General features: G+C 51.4%; 1 protein-coding gene across 15 annotated transcripts in view; it reads right to left on the reverse strand.

Moving 5' to 3' along the window:
* Positions 1-7,505, reverse strand: part of C3H1orf159 (chromosome 3 C1orf159 homolog) — a 28,531-nt gene extending 21,026 nt beyond the window's left edge. For 13 of the 15 annotated variants that reach the window (XM_068538624.1, XM_068538623.1, XM_068538616.1 and 10 more), the window contains exon 1: positions 7,458-7,486. The gene's annotated coding sequence lies outside the window, so the exon portion shown is untranslated. Of the gene's footprint in view, positions 1-6,805; positions 7,205-7,457 lie in introns of those variants that run through there. The other 2 variants (XM_068538619.1, XM_068538617.1) reach the window with 2 other exon arrangements.
* Between the last annotated feature and the right edge of the window lie 1,541 nt (positions 7,506-9,046).

Raw genomic sequence — 9,046 nt, forward strand, 5'->3', positions numbered from 1 at the left:
GTATTGATTTGTATGCACTGAATAAAACCTTGCAAATACATGAAGCTGAGAGAACTAAAAGGAAAAAGACAAATCCACAACTGTGATTGGAAACTTTAATATCCCTCTTTCAATAATTGATTGAACAAGTAGACAAAAAAAAAAAGAGTAAGGATATAAAAGATTTGGGCAATATTTGACTCAACTGACAATTACAGAATACGACACTCAAAAAAAGTGTAATACACACTCTTCTTAAGTGCAAACAAAATATTCACTAACAGACCGTATGTTTGACCATAAAACAAGTATCAACAAATTCAAAGGGTGAAAATCATACAGAGTATATTCTCTGACTAAATGGAATTATATTAGAAATCAGTAACACAAGATATTTAGAAAATCACCAAATACTTGTAAATTAAACAACAGACTTCTAAATAACTCATGGAACAAACATAGGAAATTTTAAAATATTTTTAACAGAAAGATAAAGTGTGACCTATCAGATTTTGTGTAGGAAACTAAAGCAGCGCTTAGAAAGAAATTTATAGTTTTTAATGGCTGTATAAGAGATGAAGACAAGTGTGAAATCACTGACCTGTGCTTCCGTCTTAAGAAGACAGAAAAACAAGAGTGAATTCAACCGTATTAGGCAGATGAAAGGAAAGAATCTGAATTAAGATGAAAGGAAAGAAATTGAATTAATATTTGTAAAACTTCCCACAAAGAAAACAGTGAACCCAGACAGCTTCACTAGTGAAGTCTACCAAAAAACTAAGGAAGAACTAATACCAATACTAAACAAAGTCCTTCAGAAAACAAAGGGGAAGGGAACCTGTCCTAGCTCGTTTATAAGGCCAGCAAGCAAGACTCAAACATAGGCCAGCATAACCCAGACAGAAATCCAGACAAGGACATTACGAGGGAAAAAATGCAGACTAACATCCCTCATGAATACAGACCCCAAACCCTAACAAAACATTAGCAAACTGCATTCAGTAAAACACAGAAAGGTGACAGAACACGACCAAATGAGTTTCTTCCAGGAACATAAGATTGACTTAACGTAGGACTTCCCTGGTGGTCCAGTGGTGAAGAATCTGCCTTCCGACGCAGGGGACACGGATTCAATCCCTGGTTGGGGAACTAAGATCCCACATGCCGCGGGGCAACTAAGACCCAACGCAGCCAAAAATAAAATTTAAAAATAAATAAATAAACATTTTTTAAAAAGTCTTTGTAACTTCGGGGAAAAAAAAAAGATTGACCTAACATACAAAAACCAGTCAATGCAATCAACCACTTTAATAGATTAAAGAGGAAAAAAACCATGTAACCATTTCAGCAGATGCAAAACAAGCATTTGACAAAATTTCAGGCCCATTCATGATAACTCTCTGCAAAGTGAAAACAGGAGACCCCTCAGCGTGAGGCAGGGCATCTCCAAAAACCCCACAGCCGATGCCATAGTAACAGTGAAGAGGCCAAGGCCACCCAGCCTTCGCAGGTCTAGTCAACACCGCCCTGTGGCTCAAGCCGGTGCAGTGACGACAGAAAACAAAGCAAAAGCCACAAGGTTAGAAAGAGGAGTGATCGTGCCTCTGTGCACACGGCATGGCTGTTCACATGGAAAATCCTAGGAAATCTTAAAAACCTACTATAATTTGTAGGTGAATTCAGCAATGTTGCAAGAATATAAAGTCAATATGCAAAACCAGCTGTCATTTCTATATACTAGCAACAAGTAATTAGAAAATGAAACTTAAATAAATATCATTTACAACGGCATTCAAAACAGTCTGTTTGTGGGGATAAACTTAATAAAGGATGTGTAAGACCTGTACACAGGAAAAGATAAAACTGCTGAGCGCTGTTCAAGATCCAAATAATGGAAGACATACGATAATGATGTATATATATCAACATGAACACACACACACGTATATGTGTGTATCTCCATTCATCCATGTGAATGGATTAGAGGACTCAATATTACTAAGATTAATTTCTCCCCAAATTGACCCAACATTTAATACAATCACAATCAAAATTACAGCAGCCTTTTTTTTTTTTTTTTGAGGAATTGACAACCTGATTCTGAAATGTATATGAAAATAAAAAGAACCTAGAATAGCCAGAGCAATTTTTAAAAAGAAGAACAAGTGGGACTTCCCTGGTGGTCCAGTGGTTAAGACTCCAAGCTTCCAATGCAGGGGGTGCAGGTTCGATCCCTGGTCGAGGCACTAAGATCCCACATGCCATGGGGTGCGGCCAAAAAGTAAAAAAAATAAAAATTAAAAAAAAAAAAAAAAGCACAAGCATGGAGGACTTACACTGACTTACCTGAAGACTTTATAAAGTCACAAGACAGTGTGGATTGATGAACAGATAGACCAATGTAACAGAATAGAGAACCCAGAAATAGATCCTCGCAAACACAGTCAAATGATTTTTGGTAAGATGCCAAAGCAATTCAATGGAGAAAAGAAAGTTTTTTTCAAGAAATGGTGCTGGGGGTTTCCCTGGTGGTGCAGTGGTTGAGAATCTGCCTGCTAATGCGGGGGACACGGGTTCGAGCCCTGGTCTGGGAAGATCCCACATGCCGCGGAGCAACTGGGCCCATGAGCCACAACTACTGAGTCTGCGCATCTGAAGCCTGTGCTCCGCAACAAGAGAGGCCGCGATAGTGAGAGGACTGCGCACCACGATGAAGAGTGGTCCCCGCTTGCCACAACTAGAGAAAACCCTCGCACAGAAACGAAGACCCAACACAGCCAAAAATAAATATAAAAATAAATAAATAAATAAAAGACTACTATTAAAAAAAAAAAGCAAATAGCTTTCACTTAAAAAAAAAAAAGAAATGGTGCTGGGACAGCTGGTTTCTTACATGGAATAAAAAGTGAAACTACTAGACTCACATCACATGAAAAATTAATTAGAGATGGCTCACGGAGCTAAACACAAAACTGAATCTATAAACCTTTGACAACAAACTACAGGAGACTATCTTTGTGGCTCTTGGTTAGGCAAAGACTTTTAAATAGGACACAGAAAGCATGAACCAGAAAAGAAAAACAATTGATAAACTAAACTTCATCAATATTAAAAACTTCTGCTCATGAAAATACACCATTATGGTGGATATAAACTCTATGCATTTGCCAAAATCCATAGAATGATATATCACAGAGAGTAGACTTTAATACACGCAAAAAAATCAACAACACCCACCAGAATGTCAGGGATGTCAGGATGGAAGGCAGACTGTGACCACTGAATCTAACTGTATCACAACGTGTGACACCAACACACTGAAGGGGACAGGAAGACAGCGTTTTGACTGGGAACTGTAAGACCAACGGTAAGAAGAAACTAAATATAAACATGGTACTCAAGGTGATAAGTTTGTTTCTCAGAGTGGGGAGGTATATGGGTGAACAATTCTGAAACTGCTTTCTATGTGCACTGGGGTGGGACAAATAAGAAAACGATGGCGATGGCAGTGAGAAGGTTACATATAAGCACTTTTGTTACAGACACGCAGCTGAACAGATACATAGCTACCTATCTGCTAAGAGGACTACAGACAATGACACCCCAGCAGCAACGCCCACACCCGCTGCCGGGGCCTGGCGTCTAAACCCCACTCTCCCGTGAAAGGAACCAGCGCTCCCCGGAGAACTGGCTGATTCTAGGGCTGAGGCAGCAACACAACAAGATGAAGCGAAGCTGGAGCAGCTGGCAGCGCAAGGAAGGAAGGAAGCGCTCACGAGGGGCGGGGCGTGGGAGGGGAGAACAGCGACAAGGTCCGGGCGGCCAAGGCTGGCACGAGGTGAGCGGCCAGACCAGCAGCGCGAGCTGCGCCCCCGCCACGGCGCAGACGCCGCCCACGAGGCCGCCCTCCTCACGGGACGCCAGGCCACAAGGCGGGTCCTCCCCTGAGCTTCGCTCCCACCCCCGGGAGGGTGCGCTGCCCCCGAGCGGCTGCCAAAGAGACGGGAGGACAGGACGAGGAGCGACTCTCCTCGGCAGACACCCCCCGAGCCAGGTGACCAGGCCGACAGCCCCCGTGACGTCGCGCGGACGTCAGGTGCCCTGATGTGACGTGACGCGAGCGCCACCTCACCTCTGGGCTCTTCTTTCCAAAAACCACAACCCCTGTCTAACCAGGAGAACACACAGCAGACAAACCCCAAGTCAGGGACATGCTACAAAACACCTGAGCGGTCTTCCTCAAAACCGTCAAGGTCACGAAAAAGTCGGCTCCCGGATGGGATCCCGGGCAGAAAGAGGGCCCTGAGGCAGCGCGTGACCTGCAGCCTGGGGCGCGGGGAACAGCAACGGAGCGCCGTCGCGCCTCAGTTTCCACACATGCGCCTCGGTCTGCACCTTTCTGTAATCCTAAAACCACTCCAAAAGAGTTTAATTTTAAAAAGACGCTATTAATAATGCAAATAGGCAAGTCAAACAATGGGAGGTAACACTCTCTCTATATATACATATATATATCTGACATGGCTTGTATCCAGAAGACCTAGAGGAAATTACAACTTGATAATTTTTATAATTGTTTTATTTATTTATTTTTGGCTGCATTGGGTCTTCGTTGCTGCGCGAGGGCTTCCTCTAGCTGCGGCGAGCGGGGGCTACTCTTCATTGCGGTGTGCGGGCTTCTCATTGTGGTGGCTTCTCTTGCAGAGCACGGGCTCTAGGGTCATGTGCTTCAGTAGTTATAGCACACGGGCTCAGTAGTTGTGGCACATGGGCTTAGTTGCTCCGCGGCATGTGGGATCTTCCCAGTCCAGGGATCGAACCCGTGTCCCCTGCATTGGCAGGTGGGTTCTTTACCACTGTGCCACCAGGGAAGTCTCTACAACTTGATAATTTTTTAAAAAGGCTGGGGACTTTCCTGGTGGTCTAGTGGTTAAGAATCCACCTTCCAATGCATGGGACAAGGGTTTGATCCCTGGTCGGGAAACTAAGATCCCACATGCTGCGAGGCAACTACTGAGCACATGGGCCACAACTAGAGAGTCCGCGTGCTGCAACTACAGAGCCCATGTGCCGTGGAGCCTGCGCGCCACAGCTAGAGAGAAGCCCACGCACCGCAGCAGAGGATGCCGCATGCTGCAAGGAAGATCCCATGTGCCGCAACTGAGACACAGCCAAAAATAAATTTAAAAAAAATATTTAAAAAATTTTTTAAATTTAAAAAGGCAAAAATCTTGATCAGATGCTTCGAGCGGGTGTCGCAGACGGATGCATGCCCAGCATCACTGCTCAAGGAGATGCAGATGGAAGACACTAGTGAACACCGCCCTGCCCACCAGGCCCCACACGACAGTCTCACACCCACAGAACACAAGTGCAAGAATGTGCATAACCCCATCACCCAAGACAATGCCAGGAACCCACCCAAGTGCCGTCCCAGGTCGGGCATTGCGCTGTGGACAGCCAGGGCACTCCACAGACCATGGATTCTAACACAGCACCATGAAGGAATGTGGCAGAAATCAGAACCATGCCAGCTTCTGGGGCGCAGGGCTGGGAAGGCTTACGAGGTCTCAGTCAGCCCAGGGCAGCTTAGACAGACATTGTTCCTCACAGAACCGGGGCTGGGAGGCCCAAGGTCCAGGTGCCGGCAGATCCGGCCTCTGGTGAGGGCCCTTCCCGGCCTGCAGACGGCTGCCTTCTCGTGGTCCTCCTGGCCTTGCCTTGGTGTGTGAGCAAGGAGGGGGGTCTCTGTCTTCCTCTTGTTATCAGGGCACCGATCCCCTCATGGGCTCCCCTCACCCTGATCACCTCTCCGAGGCCCCACCTGCAGACAACATCACGCTGGGGGTCAGGGCTTCGACACAAGGATTCGGGGGACACAACATGAGGGAGCCTTTAGGGATGACAGAAATGTGCTCTATCGTGACAGCGTGCAAGTTACACAGCTGTATACATCTGTCAAAACTGGGCAAACCGAACCTATGCACTTCACTTATGTGGATTATATGTAATCACGAACTGAATAAATGCAATTCACTTTCTATTTTGAAAATCTTATTGGAGCCAAAGATCTAAGGAATTGGGTCCAAAAATTTCTACAAGGTAATAAAAAGTTTGGTGAGAATTTAAATTGTACCATGTGTTCTTTCATGACTCTCATTTTTCCTTAGAAGCACTGGTTTCAAGGAAGAAGTCACTGTGATTCTGAACAAGTAACACGTTAGTTAACGGTGGGGGGGGGTGGGGAATTATTCTGGTCCATCAGTAGCTGTCGGGTGCTGGGCCAGAAAACCACATAACAGCTCTCCAACAGGAGGCCCTGCCCGGGTGACCACGGCAGGGGGCGGATGCGATCTTCCAGCCCTGTGGGCAGCTGTGGCTGGAGAGGGGATAGGGGCAGGTGGTCACCAACTTCACAGTTCACGTGTGCTGACCTTTCCTTCTCTCACCGTCGAGCACAACGCAGGAGGGCCCGCTGCATCTCCAGCGCCTCCGTGCGGGTACCTCCAGTCAGCCTCTCAGCGAGCAAAGGGCGCCAACAGGCAATATGAGAACCGCGGACCTCGTCATTCTCCTGCTTCCCATTCTGAAAATCTCCCCACGCTCAAGGAACATCAGCGCAGTGAACGATCTGACCGACGTAAAGGACACACTCCCGGCTGCTGACACTTACGGCTCGGGGGCCTCAGCAGCCCCGAGACGGAGCTGCCGGGCGAACCCTTAGAGCCCACCTGGGGGGTCCCTGGCCTTGGGGACGCGGGATTCCCAGTGCTGTGGTGACCAGAGGTCGTTCTTCAAGTGAATTACGCGACAAATCACAGCTTACCTCGCGGCACAGGGCGATGCAGGGAGGGGCGGGCGGCGCCCCCGGGGTGCGGGGGGTGAGCGCCCTCGAGCCGCGGCTGCTCCGCCTTTGGGAGGAGCGCCCAGGGCCAGGTGGGGTGAGCGTGTGCCAGCAAGGGAAACTTTCCGGAAAACCCAGGTTTGATTTCCTTCTAGGAGCTCCTGAGATCACCGTGGCCGTTCAGACTCTGGCTAACACAGGCTGCTGCGGGGGCGCGGGGAGGAGCAGAGAAGCACGGGGCCCAGCTCTGCCCTCGGCCCCGCAGGGGCCCGGGGAACAGGACAAAAGGGCCACCCTGGCGCTCGGGCACCGAGGAGCTGCGTTGGCTCCAACGCTGCTCCTTGAAACGCTGTGATACGCGCGTCCGAACCCCGGTCTCAATTAAACCGAAACTAAAGCGTCAATTAAATCGTCCTGGTGATGACGCACACAGACTCTGCTGGACCAGACTGGACACTGTGGGGTCGATATATCCACCCGCGGGCCCTCCGGGGCGGCGGGGGGCGCGGAGGAGCAGGGCGGCCGGACCCCGCGCCCTCCGCCCCGCCCCGCCGCTACCGCCCGGCCCGGGGTCCGCACCCCGAGGGCCGCCCCCGCCCTCCCCCCGCGCGCCCGCCTCCGGCCCCTCACTCACCCCCGCGCCCTTCGGGTTCCTCTTTCGTACCCCCCGCCCTCCAGGCGGTCGCGCTGCGCCCCCTGGGACTTGTAGTCTCTCTGCAGCCCGAGCCTCGGTGCCAGGGAGCGTGGCTCCCAGCCCAAAACTACACCTCCCGGCGGTCCACGGTACAGCCCGCCCCCGCCATGTAGGTGCCAGGCCAGTGTTCTCGCGACATCTGGAAGCGCGCGCGGAGTGGCCTGGGAGTGTAGTCTAGGGCCCTGAATAGGGCAGCGGAAGCGACGGGAGGTTTGTGCTGGCCGCACAGACCAGACCGCGAGAGGCCAGCTCTTCGCGGACGCTCGGCTAGGCTGCCCGTCGGTGTCCGGCGGGGCAGCGATTCCGGAGACAGCACGGGGTTACACAGCCGCGTCCCGGAGGGCGGCGCCGCGCTGCGAACAGGGTTCCCGTTGCGCCTCTGGAATTGGCCTGGGGGCCGCTCCCGGCGCCGTGGACGGAGGGGCCGAGAAAAGGCCTCTGTGGGGTTTGCATCCTCTGTGCGCGGTTCCCCAGGAAGGACGCTGTTCCTGGGCTGCCCCTCGCCCAGCTCTGCCACTTTCGGGACCTCAGGCGGAGCCCTGCTCATGGGGTGGGGTCGGGGTACGTGGGATCCCCAGGGTCTGGTCCGCACCAGGGCTGCCTCTGGGGAAGGCTGTGACGAGGAGCTTGGAGAAAAGAGAGTAAGACCGACCACCGCCCTTGTCGTGCTTTCTGTGCCGTTGGGCGGGGGCCGACCTTCCTCAAGGGCGGCTACTCGGAGAGCAGTGTCTGGGCTGGTGGGTCTGAGCAGAGAGGCCTGGACCGGGACGGGCGCCCACGCCGAAGACTGCGGTCCGCATGGACACCTATAACACGGGCTTTTCGCGTCTCTCCCGAACTTCCTCATTCAGTATGAAGAGGGGTGGGTGGGAAAGACGCGTGGTCTCAGGTTTCTTTGAACTGGTGAAGCTGGTCGGACTGGTGGTTCTTTCCAGGAAAGCTCCCACCCCGTGGCCTTGTGGTGCTTCCCAGGCGCTGGGAATGCTCCCCACAGCCGGTCCCAAAGACCATGGGGTCTAGGTGACGGGACTGTTGGCATCCCAGGCTGGTTTGTCCCGACAGGATGACACCGGAGGATGTCCGCCTTGTGGTCTCAGGCTCTCCCTCTGGTCTGTGTCCTGCACGCTGCTCACTTCTCAGCACATGGGGTCGCATGTGTGCGATAAAAGGGCCGGGACCCCGTCGGCGTCGGTGGGGGCATCGGAGTGAGAGTCGGGTGCAGGTTAGGGTCAGGGTCTACAGGTGTACGGAGTGCTGTAGGACAGCTGGCACCAGCCTACGCCTGGCCCCTGGACTCCCAGTTGGCTTCTGCACCAGCTGGCCATCCGGCCCGAATTCCACGGGTTCTCTTCCCCTTGGGAGCCGCCTCAGGACGTTCATCCCAAGTTTGAATGTCCACAATTTTCAACAGAAATAAAGCATCTTGCGCTGTGAGGCTACTCTCCAAGTAAGAGTACTGGGGCAGAGGACAAGTCGCATTTGTGTCTTCTCTTCCCAAGGACAGCGGTAGCTGAGTTTCCTTAGTTGGC

The sequence above is a fragment of the Eschrichtius robustus genome, chromosome 3 (assembly GCF_028021215.1).
Source record: "Eschrichtius robustus isolate mEscRob2 chromosome 3, mEscRob2.pri, whole genome shotgun sequence".
Lineage (NCBI taxonomy): Eukaryota > Metazoa > Chordata > Mammalia > Artiodactyla > Eschrichtiidae > Eschrichtius > Eschrichtius robustus.